Source organism: Balaenoptera ricei, chromosome 4, assembly GCF_028023285.1.
Source record: "Balaenoptera ricei isolate mBalRic1 chromosome 4, mBalRic1.hap2, whole genome shotgun sequence".
Classification (NCBI taxonomy): domain Eukaryota; kingdom Metazoa; phylum Chordata; class Mammalia; order Artiodactyla; family Balaenopteridae; genus Balaenoptera; species Balaenoptera ricei.
This window is the reverse complement of record NC_082642.1, coordinates 64,466,249-64,485,287: the sequence shown is the minus strand read 5'-3', so window position 1 is coordinate 64,485,287 and position 19,039 is coordinate 64,466,249. Positions and strand designations below refer to the sequence as shown.

At 38.6% G+C, this 19,039-nt stretch overlaps 1 protein-coding gene across 7 annotated transcripts in view; it reads left to right on the top strand.

The window, feature by feature from the left end:
* The window catches only part of MECOM (MDS1 and EVI1 complex locus), a 572,766-nt gene that overhangs the window by 232,363 nt on the left and 321,364 nt on the right, over positions 1-19,039 (top strand). The window lies entirely within an intron of this gene.

Below are 19,039 nucleotides of genomic sequence, written 5' to 3'. Positions count from 1 at the left end.
CTTGAATTAATGTTTATAATGGTGCTTTACTGCTATTGTCTGCTTGTTTTTATCCTGATTTATGTGGTTAGCAGACTGAATACAATTTTCATTGAATTTTTTCAAGGAAGGTAGTTTAGCAGAAGTACAAGTCCTTCTGAATACACTTTAAATAGAGATATTAAAAATACAAAAGACAATGGCTTTGGCTCTCTAATTGTCTATAACAAGAAACATATATTTTAAAAGGAAACATGGGTTCACAAGAAGATAAATAGACACATAATCCAGAGGCCAGTGGCTGGCAGAATTTCTTAGTTTGATGTGACTCTCTCTTTGACAGTTCTCCTAAGGTAGGTTATTTTGGAGAAAACATATGTTTCCATTTTCTCTCCCTCTGCTTCCCTTTGAGTCCCCAGGCTCCACTAGGGTCACAGAAACATTAAGGCTTTTGTCACTGTGATTAATAGCTCTTAAGATCATCTTTAATTCACTCACTAATGACTGAGGGTCTTTCTGCTCTCCAAGTAATCGGGTGATGTATGAGCCGATAGCACACCTTGTGCCAGAGGTGAAAATCATTCAGGCAATGCAAATATTGTCACGGGAACAAATGTTTTCCCTGTTAATAAAAATTAATGAATTCTACCCAGGAGCTAGTTAAAGAAGCTGTGGCACAGGAGATCCAAGCACAAATAACTTCTTACTGCTAAGAATCACTTACGTCTCCTTTCTAGATATAGAAAAAGACAATGATTGCTGCATCTTTCTGCATTTCCATAAATGATGAAACAGCAACAAACTAATATAATTATAGAAATGCATTATGTTGTTTTTAAATTAATTTTTCAGGTTCTTGAGTCTACTTGGAATTGTGAACGTTGGCATCTTATTTGTTTTAGCCTTGGTTAAACTATAGGCTTCTAGCACTGGACTAGCCTAATGAATACATTCCTCTCCTCATGGCCTAGTTAAAACCAAGAATTATAGTGGTCAGGGTTTATAACTATAAAATGATGTAATGAAGTTTAAATTTGAAAAACTCCTCGTAACACGTCATAAAAGATTGATGAAACAGACTGGAGATTAATACATTGTTTGAATAGTTTTGAGAGCAAAAACAAGAAAAACACATTTCTTAACTCAATCGTTATATTTATTGAATTCTTTAAAAATCAAAACATCTCCTCTCTTAAAAATTTGCCTCACATCATTAAAGCTTTTCCCATAATATGTCTACCTGTACTCTCAGTTCATTCTGTAAGACAATAATGTACAATATTGTGAGAAGGTGTGCCCACTCTATGTATTGAAACTTGCTGTAGAGCAAAATCTGTTTTGCAAAAGGCAAAATTTTTTGTTTCATTTTGACAGTCCACGATTCTTTCTTCTAATGACCAAAATCCATTGTCTCAATGGAATAAATATTTCTGAAATAGCTCCCAGTCCTTCTCCTATCATTTACATCTTAGAACAGGAAAACAGTAAACTTTTAAAAGACATTATTTTACCTCTCCACAGTGCTTATCTACAAAGGAACATATTACTGTGGTGGGGAGAAAAGCTCGACTTGTTACTATTATTTCTGGTAGGCACCCAAGGAGAGCAGCTAATTTGTTCTTCATCAATGCCAAGGACAAATTAAAGAAAAACTAACTGAATTATACATTCATACTTGCTTGCTTGTAAAGTGTGCTTATTTTCCTAAGGATTTTGCAAATATCAAAATTTTGACTGTATATTTTGTACGTTATCTCAGAATCTATTTGTGTACTTTTTAAATGAACTGAATTTTAAAAATATTATAGGACACATGATATTCATTATTTAAATACACTGAATTTTAAAAATATTAAAGGGAACAAAATTATTAGTTAATTAGTTTGAAACTGAAGAATAGGTATAATTGAAGAGGCTACTCCAGCTACTCCCCTTTATTAAGAATAAACCAATTTTTTCCCCAAAATGAATTCAGATAATAGCACTACTATGTACAACTTGGAAGCAGGATTTTTCTCTAGATTGGTGCTTCTTCACATGTGGTCCTTGGATCTGCATTCAAATGCCTTAGGGGGTCCTACCCACAGTCACAGTAAACCTCTGGGGACGGGTCTGGGTATTTGTATTTTTAACAGGTGCCCTAGATGATTCTTACCCGAAGGTTAAGAACTACTGCTCTCAGTGTTATTGGGAGAAATTTCTTCATGACAACATCGGTTGTAATTATAGAGACTATTTTTTTTTCATTCACATAAAATGAATTTTCCACAATTGGGTTGCACTATTTCTATAAACTTTTATATCTTACCCTTGATTCCAAAAGAAAAATGTTGAGTTTACACAGCTTCAGTACATACCTGGTGGGTAAAGCGTTTGGGCAAGTGCAGACAACAAGGAAATCAAATATGAGCTTTTTTTTTTTTTTTTTTTTTTGCCCAGAGAAGTTCTAATCACATAGTAAACAGTTAGAATTTACACGGGTCTTTATTTAATTAAGCCTGAGAACCACTATTTAGTTGCAGCTGGAGCAGACTCTTGGCACAGAATAGAACAATCTAGCGTAGCCTTTAACCTTTCCCCTTTTAATTGTGCTTATAAGAATGTGTGTGTTTCTTTAAGAAGGTGCTGCATATCTTTAAGCACTGTTTGTAGTCTTTGATATAAGGGTCACCTCACTGAGCACACATTTTAAAATCCAATAGTAAAGAGAACAGATGAAATAGATGCATAGCTTAACTGGACTTTTTATAATCTACAAGTTTGAAGTAATTTATCCATACAATGAATTTTCATATTTTAGAGTTTTTCTGGTAGTTTTTAAGGAAGAATGTGTGTGTGTGTGTGTGTGTGTGTGTGACTTTGACACCTGCTTTGCTGTTTCATAGATCGTTATTCATTCCCACACTTCCTTGTTGTTGAATATACTTAAGTAACTTTTTGAGATCAGCTAAGGCTAAATAAAACAATGAAAACAAAAGAATGGCAGTGGTACTTTCACCATTATTCATGCCAACGTGGCAGAATTAAATAGGATCCATACCAGGTCTCAAACTCTTGGCCCCCTGGACTACATGTGAGTTGCTGATATATACAGGCTAGGTTAACCCATTGTGTAAAACAAACAAACAAACAAACAAAATGGGGAACCTCACACAGAAATCCAAACTTCTTACTTCTCTTGAAGTATCAGACTATCTGACCACACCAGGCCAGTTTTCTTCATGGCATCAGTCAACCATCGCTGAATGGCAACTGCCTCCTGTAGATGACGCATGGCCTCTCCAGTCCCCCTCTTTACCATTCTCTATTGCCTGACACCTCATTTACCTCTTATGCTTGACTCTTGTAGGGATTTACATATGTAGACACTAATCCAGGAGAATGAACCGAGATCCTAAATAAAATAATCTGAAAATCTCAAAACCATGCATATTTGGCTTTAGGATTTATGGCAGACCAGCCTACCTAATTGTATTCACCTTGGCAAATGTTGAAATTAGTCTGTGAGACCTTGAGTCCAATCGGGTGAGTAAATCAGGAAATCTGACTGGGAATTACAAATTACAGAAGTCAACTTGAGCTCAATGTTTAAAATATGGACTTTTTCCCCCTCACATTTGTTGCAAGAGACCTTTATTTCTTCTGAATAGATCTTAGAATCCTAGAATTCTGGAAGATACTGATCTTGATAATGTTCTACTAGCAAAGGTAAGCCAGTGGGCAGTGTCAACTTTAGAAAATAATTATCAAGACATCTATGCAAGGTATTGTAGCCTCTTAGTAACCGCAGGAAGTTCCCAGCATCCCTGCCACAAGCCTGAGTTTTCAAGGCTGACAGATCCTTGCTACTCCCTTCCTACCCCGCCCACTTGAAGAAAGGCCGTAAGTTCAGATTCCCCTACCAGCTAACAACTTTGGGTTTATCTAACTCCGCTATTAGTCTTTTGGCATGGTCCATCCCTGTGTCTTTCAGAGGACAAATCTTATCTTTTTATTAGCAAACAGGATGACTTAGATATGGCTTTATAGGACATTTGCTGGAGAATAATTTAATATGACTCATTTCCCCTTATATGTAAAGACAGTGTCTGAAGCAGACAAGGGGAAAACCAAACCCCCAAATGTTGTTGGAAACTTGCACCTGAAAATGTGTAAAATTCTACTGGAGCCGAAGGACTTATTTAGAGTGACTTAGCATTCTTCGCTTGGATGTCTAAATAGGCCTTGTGATACCATTTTTGGCCTCGCTTTGAACCTAGTGTAATAAAGAAGGAAATGAAAGCAAAGGTAAACTGAAAGTATTGTTTTACTCTAAATGCTTTCAGTAAAGGGTCTCGTTATCTAATGATTGGTACTGGATGGCCGGTATAAATCGTACAGTCTGTTCTTTGCACTCCTGACTAAAGAAGGCAAAGGCAAAGGAAATCAATTGGAACTAGCAGGTAACAAATGACCGGTCTTAGGCAAACATAGCAGGTGGGGAAAATAGACTTGTGGACAAAGATTACTAGGAAACAGTGAGTGAGGACTTTTTCTTCTCTTTCAAAATCCAGTGCAATTACACTAAGTGACTAATTGCACAATTATGAAAGACGGGGTTGTTTTATCTGTTACCACTATGGGCTGAGTGCCTGGGTTTTTTAGTTTAGTTTAGTTTTTTAAGGGTCTACTCAAAATATTTGAGCCTTGACAAAAATTACTGGCTTCAAATATGAATGAAAGTGGTAAAATGAAAATTACTAAACATTTATCAGTATAGTATTCTGTTGGCCAGCCAACTACAATTCAACTCATCTAGGGTTGTGTTTGAGTTATATTGAATATGGGATGTGGGTACATTTTAATTTTGATATAATGTAAGATGCAGCTTCCAAAATTAAGTAGCTAGGACAGACAAAAGTCTTAAAATGGCCCTGATGATTACATTTTATAGCTATATAACATTTTCTGCCAGAGGCCATCCAGAATATTGGAAATGAGGATTTATTGAAAAACAAATTACTTTTAGCTGGTTCTATGAATGGGATGGACTTATTGTTCAAATTCAGATCTTGCTGGGGCAGGCATCAATGGACTTTCCACTTCTGACTTCTCTTAACTCAAGCCATTCTTATTTATTTTTCACCTTTTTTTCTTTTTTTTAAAGTTAAGTGTCCCTTTGAAGTCTCCAAAGTACAAGTCAAACTGTATCTCTGAACTTTGAGGTGCAAGAGAGACAGTGGGACTCTTTGCAACATACAGACGACCTAATTGTGCATTTGTATCATTCCTCTCACCTTGTGTTCAAGGAATTTTCATGCACATTATTTTATTTGATCGTCACAACAATCCATTGATATATAGCAGTTTTGGTATCACTGACCCCCATCTGACCAATAATGACAGGGAGACTGAGAGGTGTAGTGACACAGTGTAGATTACACAACTATTGAGTGTGGAAAGCCCTGGAACCCAAATCTTCTCATGTCAAATTCATTCAACCTGCTCATTAAAACATTCATCCAGCTGCTGGACATGTATAAATTAGGATATTTCTGGAGCTGCCTTTTCAAGATGTTTTCTCCCCATAAATTTTAGATATGACCTGATAGAACATTTGTTGAATATGTGCTACGTGCTGGATACTGTGCTAGGCTCTGGGCTTGTGATGGAGAATAAGATAGATACATTCTGTTCCCCTGACAATTTAATTTGAGGTTGAATCCACTGCTTAGACTAAATCTGAATCAATGTTACTATTATTTTTACTACAAAATTATTTTAATTATGAAAATGAAATCTCCACTTCACTCCTAAGGCAGATAGACACACACACACACACACACACACACACACACACACAGTGTCTTGACAGGAGGCTTGATTGACTTGTCTAGCAGTTTTGCGAGCTTATAGCTGGAATATCACAAAAAACATATACATAGCATATCTGATCAAGTATTTTGACTTCACATTCTGACTGTTATTAACTACCCAAGTCATTTACAGTAGAGGGGTTTCAGAGGCATAGAACTGTCTACTTACAAAGGACTTTAGAGATGACTCCAGTCTCTCGTTCTACAGATTGTGATACCTTTCAGATGTCTTTATTTATAAGTTTATTTATTTTATTTATTTTTATTTTTGGCTACTTTGGGTCTTCGTTGCTGTGCTCGAGCCTTCTCTAGCTGCGGTGAGCGGGGCTACTCTTCGTTGCGGTGTGTGGGCTTCTCATTGAACTACACTCTGCCTGTTGTTCCCATGACTCTTTATTTGGGCTACATACTTTAGTTTTTGGCTTTGTTTTGTAGTTATCCACTTATCTGGCTCTTCTCCTAGACTATGAGCTTCTTGAAGGCAGGATCTCTCTTCATTTTCCTTGTATCATCTTTTTAACTTTATCCCCTCCCAGTACCTGGCCCAGAACTTTCCAGGTGGTGGCAGAGTGAAAACTCAGACCCAGGGCTTCTGCCTTTGATTCCAATGTCTTTTCTCCACAAAAATCTCTCATTGTTTTGGTTTGTTGGTCTAAAATGGTAGATAAAATCCTTAAGAGCTTTGTTTTTAAGAAATAGTTTGAGATAAAAAATATTTTGCAAATACAAAAAAGTACAATACAGCTACAGCTACTTCATTGGCATATTTTTCAACAAATTTCCAAGATGCGTGTATTAATTTGCTAAGGCTGCCATAATAAAATACAACAGATTACGTGGCTTAAACAACAGAAATTAATTTTCTCACAGTTCTGAAGGCTGGAAGTTCAAGATCAAGGTGCTGGCAGGTTTGTTTTCTCCTGAAGACTCTTTCCTGGGCTTGCAGATAGCAGGTTGCCTTCTTGCTGTGTCCTCGTGTGGTCTTTCTACAGTGCACATATACTATCTGTATCCTAATCTCCTCCTCTTATAAGGACATATTGGATTAGGGCCCACTTTAGTGACCTCATTTTTTAATTACCTCTTTAAAGACTCTATTCTCCAAATATAGCCACATTCTGAGGTACTGGAGGTTAGGACTTCAACATATGTATTTGTGGGGCACACAATTCAGCCCGTAACAATTTGATTCACCTCTTCATTGATTTTTTTGTCTTTTGTTGCCACGTCAGGTACCATTCAAACACATGTTTTGCCCTGAAAAGGAGTTTAAAAAAATGATGGTAAAAAAATAGTAATAATCCCCAAACTTCTCTCTGTGATATGATGCTATTTATTTTAATAAATATTCTCTCCCTGGCCATCCCATTACCTGTTCAAGATGTGCTGTGAATAACTTAGGGTGTGGTATACTCAGACCAGAATTGAGGTGTCAGTTAGCTTAACCATGCCAAGTTCACTACAACTCTTTGGTCAACACAAGGTTGCCTTTCTTTTTTTAAAATTGAAGTATAGTTGATTTACAATGTTATATTAGTTTCAGGTGTACAGCATAGTGATTCAATATTTTTATAGATTATACTCTATTTAAAGTTATTATAAAATATTGGCTATATTTCCCTGTGCTGTACAATATACCCTTGTTGCTTATCTATTTTATACATAGTAGTTTGTATCTCTTAATCCCATACCCCTGTCTTGCCCCTCCCTGCTTCCTTCTCCCTACTGGTAACCATAAGTTTTCTTTCTTTTTAATATCCAAATTGATAAGATTCCTCTCTATCATTGTTTATAGTTAATAAAGACAGTGAATTTCTTTTGACTAGCTGAAGAGGTTTCCTTTTCTTTCGGACCAAGAACAAAAATGTGAAAATATGTATCTATAGTATCCATGACACCTCTTTCTTTTACATCCTAAGCTACCCAGACTGAACTAAACGAAGTGAAAATCTTTTACCTCAACAATCTACAAAGCTATTATACTGCCTTAAGAACTAAAAAGAATAGCATTTGATAAAGAAAACAGAGACTAGCATAACTCTGTGACTTCAAATGATAGTATACATTTCAACATCATGATTTTGATGGAAAAAGAGAACAGAAAAGCTAAAAAATTATACATGTATTAGCATGTCTGTAACATCTGAGGAAAAGTGAGTAAATGAAGAATCAAGAAGTTTTTGAAAAAAAGACTCAAAAAAGGGTTCACACCTTGAAAGCTCTCTCTTGTGTATGCATGCCTGTTTTTGAAGAAATGTAGCCCAGTGGAAGGAATGTAAGCTCTGGGTATAGAGCTCCCTGGTTCTTAATATCCTCATCTATAAATTAGGGGTTGATTAGTTTCTACCTAACAAGGGTTGTCACAAAGATTTAATTTACATATATGTATATAGCGTCTGGCATACAGCAGGCATTCTTTATTTTTTTAATTTTTTTATTATTTATTTATTTTTTTAACATCTTTATTGGAGTATAATTGCTTTACAATGGTGTGTTAGTTTCTGCTTTATAACAAAGTGAATCAGTTATACATATACATATGTTCCCATATCTCTTCTCTCTTGCGTCTCCCTCCCTCCCACCCTCCCTATCCCACCCCTCTAGGTGGTCACAAAGCACTGAGCTGATCTCCCTGTGCTATGTGGCTGCTTCCTACTAGCTATCTATTTTACGTTTGGTAGTGTGTATATGTCCATGCCACTCTCTCACTTTGTCCCGGCTTACCCTTCCCCCTCCCCATGTCCTCAAGTCCATTCTCTAGTAGGTCTGTGTCTTTATTCCCATCTTGCCCCTACATTCTTCATGACCATTTTTTTTTTTTTAGATTCCATATATATGTGTTAGCATACTGTATTTGTTTTTCTCTTTCTGACTTACTTCACTCTGTACGACAGACTCTAGGTCCATCCACCTCACTACAAATAACTCAATTTTGTTTCTTTTCATGGCTGAGTAATATTCCATTGTATATATGTGCCACATCTTCTTTATCCACTCATCAGTCAATAGACACTTAGGTTGCTTCCATGTTCTGGCTATTGTAAATAGAGCTGCAATGAACATTTTGGTACATGACTCTTTTTGAATTATGGTCTTCTCAGGGTATATGCCCAGTACTGGGATTGCTGGATGGTATGGTAGTTCTATTTGTAGTTTTTTAAGGAACCTCCATACTGTTCTCCATAGTGGCTGTATCAATTTACATTCCCACCAACAGTGCAAGAGGGTTCCCTTTTCTCCACACCCTCTCTGGCATTTATTGTTTGTAGATTTTTTTGACGATGGCCATTCTGATCGGTGTGAGATGATATCTCATTGTAGTTTTGATTTGCATTTCTCTAATGATTAATGATGTTGAGCATCCTTTCATGTGTTTGTTGTCAATCTGTATATCTTTTTTGGAGAAATGTCTATTTAGGTCTTCTGCCCATTTTTGGATTGGGTTGTTTGTTTTTTTGATATTGAGCTTCATGAGCTGCTTGTAAATTTTGGAGATTAATCCTTTGTCAGTTGCTTCATTTGCAAATATTTTCTCCCATTCTGAGAGTTGTCTTTTCATCTTGTTTATAGTTTCCTTTGCTGTGCAAAAGCTTTTATGTTTCATGAGGTCCCATTTGTTTATTTTTGTTTTTATTTCCATTTCTCTAGGAGGTGGGTCAAAAAGGATCTTGCTGTGATTTATGTCATAGAGTGTTCTGCCTATGTTTTCCTCTAAGAGTTTGATAGTGTCTGGCCTTACATTTAGGTCTTTATTCCATTTTGAGTTTATTTTTGTGTATGGTGTTAGGGAGTGTTCTAATTTCATACTTTTACATATAGCTGTCCAGTTTTCCCAGCACCACTTATTGAAGAGGCTGTCTTTTCTCCATTGTATATTCTAGCCTCCTTTATCAAAGATAAGGTGACCATATGTGCGTGGGTTTATCTCTGGGCTTTCTATCCTGTTCCATTGATTTATATTTCTGTTTTTGTGCCAGTACCATACTATCTTGATTACTGTAGCTTTGTAGTATAGTCTGAAGTCTGGGAGCCTGATTCCTCCAGCTCCGTTTTTCTTTCTCAAGATTGCTTTGGCTATTCGGGGTCTTTTGTGTTTCCATACAAATTGTGAAATTTTTTGTTCTAGTTCTGTGAAAAATGCCAGTGGTAGTTTGATAGGGATTGCATTGAATCTGTAGATTGCTTTGGGTAGTAGAGTCATTTTCACAATGTTGATTCTTCCAATCCAAGAACATGGTATATCTCTCCATCTATTTGTATCATCTTTAATTTCTTTCATCAGTGTCTTATAATTTTCTGCATACAGGTCTTTTGTCTCCTTAGGTAGGTTTATTCCTAGATATTTTATTCTTTTTTTGCAATGGTAAATGGGAGTGTTTTCTTAATTTCACTTTCAGATTTTTCATCATTAGTGTATAGGAATGCTAGAGATTTCTGTGCATTAATTTTGTATCCTGTTACTTTAGCAAATTCATTGATTAGCTCTAGTTGTTTTCTGGTAGCATCTTTAGGATTCTCTATGTATAGTATCATGTCATCTGCAAACAGTGACAGCTTTACTTCTTCTTTTCCGATTTGGATTCCTTTTATTTCTTTTTCTTCTCTGACTGCTGTGGCTAAAACTTCCAAAACTATGTTGAATAATAGTGGTGAGAGTGGGCAACCTTGTCTTGTTCCTGATCTTAGTGGAAATGGTTTCAGTTTTTCACCACTGAGGACGATGTTGGCTGTGGGTTTGTCATATATGGCCTTTATTATGTTGAGGAAAGTTCCCTCTATGCCTACTTTCTACAGGGTTTTTGTCATAAATGGGTGTTGAATTTTGTTGAAAACTTTCTCTGCATCGATTGAGATGATCATATGGTTTTTCTCCTTCAATTTGTTAATATGGTGTATCACATTGATTGATTTACGTATATTGAAGAATCCTTGCATTCCTGGGATAAACCCCACTTGATCATGGTGTATGATCCTTTTAATGTGCTGTTGGATTCTGTTTGCGAGTATTTTGTTGAGGATTTTTGCATCTATGTTCATCAGTGATATTGGCCTGTAGTTTTCTTTCTTTGTGACATCTTTGTCTGGTTTTGGTATCAGGGTGATGGTGGCCTCGTAGAATGAGTTTGGGAGTGTTCCGCCCTCTGCTATAGTTTGGAAGAGTTTGAGAAGGATAGGTGTTAGCTCTTCTCTAAGTGTTTGATAGAATTCACCTGTGAAGCCATCTTGTCCTGGGCTTTTGTTTGTTGGAAGATTTTAAATCACAGTCTCAATTTCAGTGCTTGTGATTGGTCTGTTCATATTCTCTATTTCTTCCTGGTTCAGTCTCAGAAGGTTGTGCATTTCTAAGAATTTGTCCATTTCTTCCAGGTTGCCCATTTTATTGGCATTGAGTTGCTTGTAGTTATCTCTCATGATCCTTTGTATTTCTGCAGTGTCAGTTGTTACTTCTCCTTTTTCATTTCTAATTCTATTGATTTGAGTCTTCTCCCTTTTCCTCTTGATGAGTCTGGCTAATGGTTTATCAATTTTGTTTATCTTCTCAAAGAACCAGCTTTTAGTTTTATTGATCTTTGCTATTGTTTCCTTCATTTCTTTTTCATTTATTTCTGATCTGATCTTTATGATTTCTTTCCTTCTGCTAACTTTGGGGTTTTTTTGTTCTTCTTTCTCTAATTGCTTTAGGTGCAAGGTTAGGTTGTTTATTCGAGATGTTTCCTGTTTCTTGAGGTAGGCTTGTATTGCTATAAACTTCCCTCTTAGCACTGCTTTTGCTGCATCCCATAGGTTTTGGGTCGTCGTGTCTCCATTGTTATTTGTTTCTAGGTATTTTTTGATTTCCCCTTTGATTTCTTCAGTGATCACTTCGTTATTAAGTAGTGTATTGTGTAGCCTCCACGTGTTTGTATTTTTTACAGATCTTTTCCTGTAATTGATATGTAGTCTCATAGCGTTGTGGTCGGAAAAGATACTTGATACGATTTCAATTTTCATAAATTTACCAAGGCTTGATTTGTGACCCAAGATATGATCTATCCTGGAGAATGTTCCATGAGCACTTGAGAAGAATGTGTATTCTGTTGTTTTTGGATGGAATGTCCTATAAATATCAATTAAGTCCATCTTGTTTAATGTATCACTTAAAGCTTGTGTTTTATTTTATTTTTTTTTGATAATTGACATATGTTACATGGAGCTTTTATTTATTTATTTATTTATTTATTTATGGCTGTGTTGGGTCTTCGTTTCTGTGTGAGGGCTTTCTCTAGTTGCGGCAAGTGGGGGCCACTCTTCATCGCCGTGCACGGGCCTCTCATTATCGCGGCCTCTCTTGTTGCGGAGCACAGGCTCCAGACGCGCAGGCTCAGTAATTGTGGCTCACAGGCCTAGTTGCTCCGCGGCATGTGGGATCTTCCCATACCAGGGCTCGAACCCATGTCCCCTGCATTGGCAGGCAGATTCTCAAACACTGCGCCACTAGGGAAGCCCTTGTGTTTTCTTATTTATTTTTATTTTGGATGATCTGTCCATTGGTGAAAGTGCCGTGTTAAAGTCCCCTACTATGATTGTGTTACTGTCAATTTTCCCTTTTATGGCTGTTAGTATTTGCCTTATGTATTGAGGTGCTCCTATGTTGGGTGCATAAATATTTACAATTGTTATATCTTCTTCTTGGATCGATCCCTTGATCATTATGTAGTGTCCTTCTTTGTCTCTTGTAATAGTCTTTATTTTAAAGTCTATTTTGTCTGATATGAGAATTGCTACTCCAGCTTTCTTTTGATTTCCATTTGCATGGAATAGCTTTTTCCATCCCCTCACTTTCAGTCTGTATGTGTCCCTAGGTCTGAAGTGGGTCTCTTGTAGACAGCATATATACGGGTCTTGTTTTTGTATCCATTCAGCCAGTCTATGTCTTTTGGTTGGAGCATTTAATCCATTTACATTTAAGGTAATTATTGATATGTATGTTCCTATTACCATTTTCTTAATTGTTTTGGGTTTGTTATTGTAGGTCTTTTCCTTCTCTTGTGTTTCCTGCCTAGAGAAGTTCCTTTAGCATTTGTTGTAAAGCTGGTTTGGTGGTGCTGAATTCTCTTAGCTTTTGCTTGTCTGTAAAGGTTTTAATTTCTACGTCAAATCTGAATGAGATCCTTGCTGGGTAGAGTAATCTTCGTTGCAGGTTTTTCTCCTTCATCACTTTAAATATGTCCTGCCAATCCCTTCTGGCTTGCAGAGTTTCTGCTGAAAGATCAGCTGTTAACCTTATGGGGATTCCCTTGTGTGTTATTTGTTGTTTTACCCTTGCTGCTTTTAATATTTTTTCTTTGTATTTAATTTTTATAGTTTGATTAATATGTGTCTTGGTGTGTTTCTCCTTGGATTTATCCTGTATGGGACTCTCTGTGCTTCCTGGAGTTGATTAACTATTTCCTTTCCCATATTAGGGAAGTTTTCAACTATACTCTCTTCAAATATTTTCTCGGTCCCTTTCTTTTTCTCTTCTTCTTCTGGGACCCCTATGATTCGAATGTTGGTGCATTTAATGTTGTCCCAGAGGTCTCTGAGACTGTGCTCAGTTCTTTTCATTCTTTTTTCTTTATTCTGCTCTGCAGTAGTTATTTCCACTGTTTTATTTTCCAGGTCACTTATCCGTTCTTCTGCCTCAGTTATTCTGCTATTGCTCCCTTCTAGAGAATTTATAATTTCATTTATTGTGTTGTTCATCATTGTTTGTTTGCTCTTTAGTTCTGCTAGGTCCTTGGTAATTGTTTCTTGTATTTTCTGTATTCTATTTCCAAGATTTTGGATCATCTTTACTATCATTATTCTGAATTCTTTTTCAGGTAGACTGCCTATTTCCTCTTCATTTGTTAGGTCTGGTGGGTTTTTGTCTTGGCCCTTCATCTGCTGTGTGTTTTTCTGTCTTCTTGTTTTGCTTCACTTACTGTGTTTGGGGTCTCCCTTTCGCAGGCTGCAGGTTCGTAGTTTCCGTTGTTTTTGGTGTCTGTCCCCAGTGGCTAAGGTTGGTTCAGTGGGTTGTGCAGGTTTCCTGGTGGAGGGGACTAGTGCCTGTGTTCTGGTGGATGAGGCTGGATCTTGTCTTTCAGGTGGGCAGGTCCACGTCTGGTGGTGTGTTTTGGGGTGTCTGTGGCCTTATTATGATTTTAGGCAGCCTCTCTGCTAATGGATGGGGTTGTGTTCCTGTCTTGCTAGTTGTTTGGCATAGGGTGTCCTGCACTGTAGCTTGCTGGTCATTGAGTGAAGCTGGGTCTTGGCATTGAGATGGAGATCTCTGGGAGATTTTCACCGTTTGATATTACATGGAGCTGGGAGGTCTCTCATGGACCAGTGTCCTGAACTTGGCTCTCCCACCTCAGAGGCACAGCCCTGATGCCTGGCTGGAGCACCAAGGACCTTTCATCCACATGGCTCAGAATAAAAGGGAAAAAAAAATAGAAAGAAAGAAAGAAAGAAGATAAAATAAAATAAAGTAAAGTTATTAAAATAAAAAATAATTATTAAGAAAAAATTTTTTTAAAAAAACAAAGAAAAAAGAAAATGGACAGACCGAACCCTAGGACAAATGGTAAAAGCAAAGCTATACAGACAAAATCACACACAGAAGCATACACATACACACTCACCAAAAGAGAAAAAGGGGAAAAAAAAATATCTTCGGTCCCAAAGTCCACCTCCTCAATTTGGGATGATTCGTTGTCTATTCAAGTATTCCACAGATGCAGGGTACATCAAATTGATTGTGGAGATTTAATCCACTGCTTCAGATTCTGCTGGGAGAGATTTCCCTTTCTCTTCTTTGTTCGCACAGCTCCTGGGGTTCAGCTTTGGATTTGCACCCGCCTCTGCATGTAGGTCGCCTGAGGGCGTCTGTTCTTCGCTCAGACAGGACGGGGTTAAAGGAGCAGCTGATTCGGGGGCTCTGGCTCACTCAGGCCAGGGGGAGGGAGGGGTATGGAGGAGGCGGGGCGAGCCTGCGGTGGCAGAGGCTGGCGTGACGTTGCAGCAGCCTGAGGCGCGCCGTGCAGTCTCCCGGGGAAGTTGTCCCTGGATCACGGGACCCTGGCAGTGGCGGGCTGCACAGGCTCCCGGGAGGGGAGGTGTGGAGAGTGACCTGCGCTCGCACACAGGCTTCTTGGAGGCGGCAGCAGCAGCCTTAGCGTCTCATGCCCGTCTCTGGGGTCCGCGCTGATGGCCGCGGCTCGCGCCCGTCTCTGGAGCTCGTTTAGGCGGTGCTCTGAATCCCCTCTCCTCGCACACCAGGAAACAAAGAGGCAAAAAAAAGTCTCTTGCCTGTTCAGCAACTGCAGACTTTTTCCCGGACTCCCTCCCGGCTAGCTGTGGCGCACTAACCCCTTCAGGCTGTGTTCACGCCGCCAACCCCAGTCTTCTCCCTGCGATCCGGCCAGAGCCCGAGCCTCAGCTCCCAGCCCCCGCCCGCCCCGGCGGGTGAGCAGACAAGCCTCTCGGGCTGGTGAGTGCTGCTCGGCGCCGAGCCTCTGTGCGGGGATCTCTCCTCTTTGCCCTCCGCACCCCTGTGGCTGCGCTCTCCTCCGTGGCTCTGAAGCTCCCCCCCTCCGCCACCCGCAGTCTCCGCCCGCGAAGGGGCTTCCTAGTGTGTGGAAACCTTTCCTCCATCACAGCTCCCGCCCACTGGTGCAGGTACTGTCCCTATTCTTTTGTCTCTGTTTTTTCTTTTTTCTTTTACCCTACCCAAGTACGTGGGGAGTTTCTTGCCTTTTGGGAGGTCTGAGGTCTTCTGCCAGCGTTCAGTGGGTGTTCTGTAGGAGCAGTTCCACCTGTAGATGTATTTCTGATGTATCTGTGGGGAGGAAGGTGATCTCCACGTCCTACTCTTCCGCCATCTTGAAGCTCCTCAGTCCAGCTTTTGTCCCTAGGCATTCTTTAAATGTCAGTCTCTTCCTCCCACCATCTCCACTTGCCTTATGTTACTATCGTGATGGTTGCATGAGATCAACATTTTATGGCTTCACATTTGGAAAGGGGAATCTCAAGCCTGTATTGCACAATTTTCTCTGTTCCCCATACAGCTCAATTAATCTCATATTAATTACTCTTCTAGCCCTTTTACTTCAGTAATTACTAAACTTGTGACTGCCATAAACTGACTCTCATACGTTTCATGCTACTAGTGCAGAAAACTATCCATTTACTTCAAATCAGACGGATTTTAAAAGGTGAAAAACACTTTTCAGCATGGGTGAACTGAGAAGGAAGGAGAGCTACCATTAATTTAATACCCTGTTTGGAAGATTCAGGCATCCGCTGTGAACACAGTGATGTCATTAACCAATCTCCCAGTGAAGTGCCTGAGCATCAGAGGTTCCTTCTCCCTGTCTAGGTGTCCGCCATCTTGAATTTGTGCTGTGTTTGAGTTTGGGCTGTGCCTCAAGACTTTAAATGACTTTCACATAGAACTATGTCCCCAAGGTCTTCCCAAGGAGTAGGAACTTACTTGGCAGAACCATTAGAAAAATGCTGATGACTTCTTCCTTATAAGATTATTAAAGTCTGTTAGCTGACATTTTCACATGGGCTTTTAAAAAAATCTGTGTTACAACGGATGGAACAGACACAATCAAAATGATATTTTTGTGGTAGCGGAGGTATTTTGAGGGAGTTTACTAGGTAATGGCTGCCATTTTATTAATTAGCTTTTCAAATGGAAATGTATTTCTGCAATATTTATTGTAGAATATTTTTAAATACAAAGAATAGCAGAGAAAAACTTCACGCATAAGCTTATCCTCAGAGATAACCACTTTCAACATCTTTTCATATTTTTTCCTTTGTATAAATCGTATGTGACCAATAGGGCATCACTTCATGCTATCTGTTTTGAAAACTTGCTTTATATTGTCACTCAGTATGTTACGAACATTTTCTCATGTTGTATGATACTATTCTTCAACATATGGCTGCTTTGAATTCCATTGTGTTTATTTTCCCAAAGCTTCTCTTGTTGGACATTTGATTGTGAAGATTTTTCATTATTATTAATAATGCTGTAACATTCACATATATTTCCGTAGAGCGGTTAAGAGTGTGGGCTTTTGAATATGTGCCACTGATTACTGTTTGACCAAGGGACCTTTTCGAAACTTCCATGTCCTCAACCAATGTGGATATAGTGACAGTATATGGCTCTTAGAGTTGTGCTTCTACACTGGATATAAAGTCTTAGGACAATGCCTACTTCATAATAAATGCTCAATAATTGTTATGTATGATTGTTCTCTATCAGATACATTTTCACACACTGTCTTATTTCTAGAAATGGAATCTCTGTATCAAAAGTCGTAATAATTTTTTACATATTATTTTAAAGATTTATTTAATTAATTAATTTATTTATTTATTTATGGCTGCGTCAGGTCATAGTTGCGGCACGCGGGATCTTCGTTGAGGCATGCAGGATCTTTCATTGTGGCACACGAGTTCTTCGTTGTGGCACTCGGGCTTCTCTCTAGTTGTGGCGTACGGGTTTTCTCTTCTCTAGTTGTGGCACGCAGGCTCCAGGGCATGTGGGCTCTGTGGTTTGCAGCACGCGAGCTCTACCTGAGGCGCGTGAGCTCAGTAGTTTTGGCATGCAGGCTTAGTTGCTCCGCGGCATGTGGGATCTTAGTTCCCTGACCAGGGATCGAACCTGCATCCCCTCCATTGCAAGGTGGATTCTTTACCACTGGGCCACGAGGGAAGTCCCAGTTTTTTATATTTTGATTCAAATGAACAACTATGGGCCAGATGTGGACAGAATTTGAGAGAATACCTATAAGCTAAATATAGGTTATGTGCACAGGCAACTCGAGTTTGTGATTCATAGCTATGTTTTCTACTGGAAAAAGCATGGAAATGCACCTTTCTTTTCTCTTAATTGATGAGTTATTCTGGTGCCATTGAAGTCATCTCTGTAGGACATTAAAAATGGAAAGTGCTGCAAGGTCTTCTGAGATGAGTGAATTACATTTTTATTCTGTAAGCTTGTAAATTTTCATTGATTCCAACTGGTTATCTGGGGTGTATGCAAGTAGGGAGTTTCTGCAAATGAACATTAAATTTTAACTTTCCTCCTTTTCCTCTGCTTAGTTTGAGACATCTGGGTCTGGCTTTTCTTATTGTAGCTAAGCTGAATATATGGTATTTGGTGTTTCTGTAGTATATAACAGAGCCTTTCCTTCAACTGAATCTGAAACTCTTCCAACGTCAGACGGAGAAAAAAAACCTAACCCTGAAAGAAATCACTTGTTTGACTGTAATAATCTACTGAAACTGGTTAAAGCATTAAACAAAAAAATAAATGAATCAGATAGTTAGAACTAGTATGTCAGGAAAATAGACAGAACATAAAATGCCTCTGGAATCTGTAGGATATTTTCTGGTACAAGGGGGTTTCTGAGTCATGGTTCATTTACAATGTCTGTTTCCTCACTCAGGGAAGGGTTTCTAATAGATTCAAGGAGACGCTAAGCTTTGCAAATGTCTTGCTCAAATAAAGGCAGCTCTGTGAGTGATAGATTTTTTCTGTTTATGGAGAAAACTTGCCAGTCATGTTTCACATTGTGTACCCTTCAGAAGAACAACCGTCTTCTTTCACATCATGGTGAAGATGGAGGTTTGTACAATCGTGACTTCGAGGTCTCTGATTAGAGGGGTCATGAGTCGTGACTTCTTCAGACTAACTGGAGATTGACCGCTTGTTCCAGAAGTTGTGGTAGACTTAGAGAAATGTACCACTGGTCAGATCAGAAAAACTTTGAAAGCCATGCCGAACTTTTACTACCATAAAATCTGATGGAGGGCTTAGCTGTGCCACTGAAAGGATGCTATTTTCAGCTTTTAAACCAGAACATCATGGTCTTTGCACGGTAGGAATTTGACAAAACCTCAGTAGTCTTGAAGATGCTTGTCTTAGTTTTCAAGGTCAGACTAAGAAACTGAGCTCTTGAGCCAGTCCTACAGGAGGTGGTCCCCCAGAACAGTGAGTTTTTTTTTATTTCAATTGGAATAACTACAGGACTGTTGAGAAGATGATGAAATGTCATGGGCTTAATGGAAGCTTTAAGCATTTGACTATAAATTCTGACAGAGGGAGAAAAGTACATTTTTTTGGCTTGTTTGCATCTTAGACTAAATCTCTGGGGCCATTGGAAACCATGTAAATATCA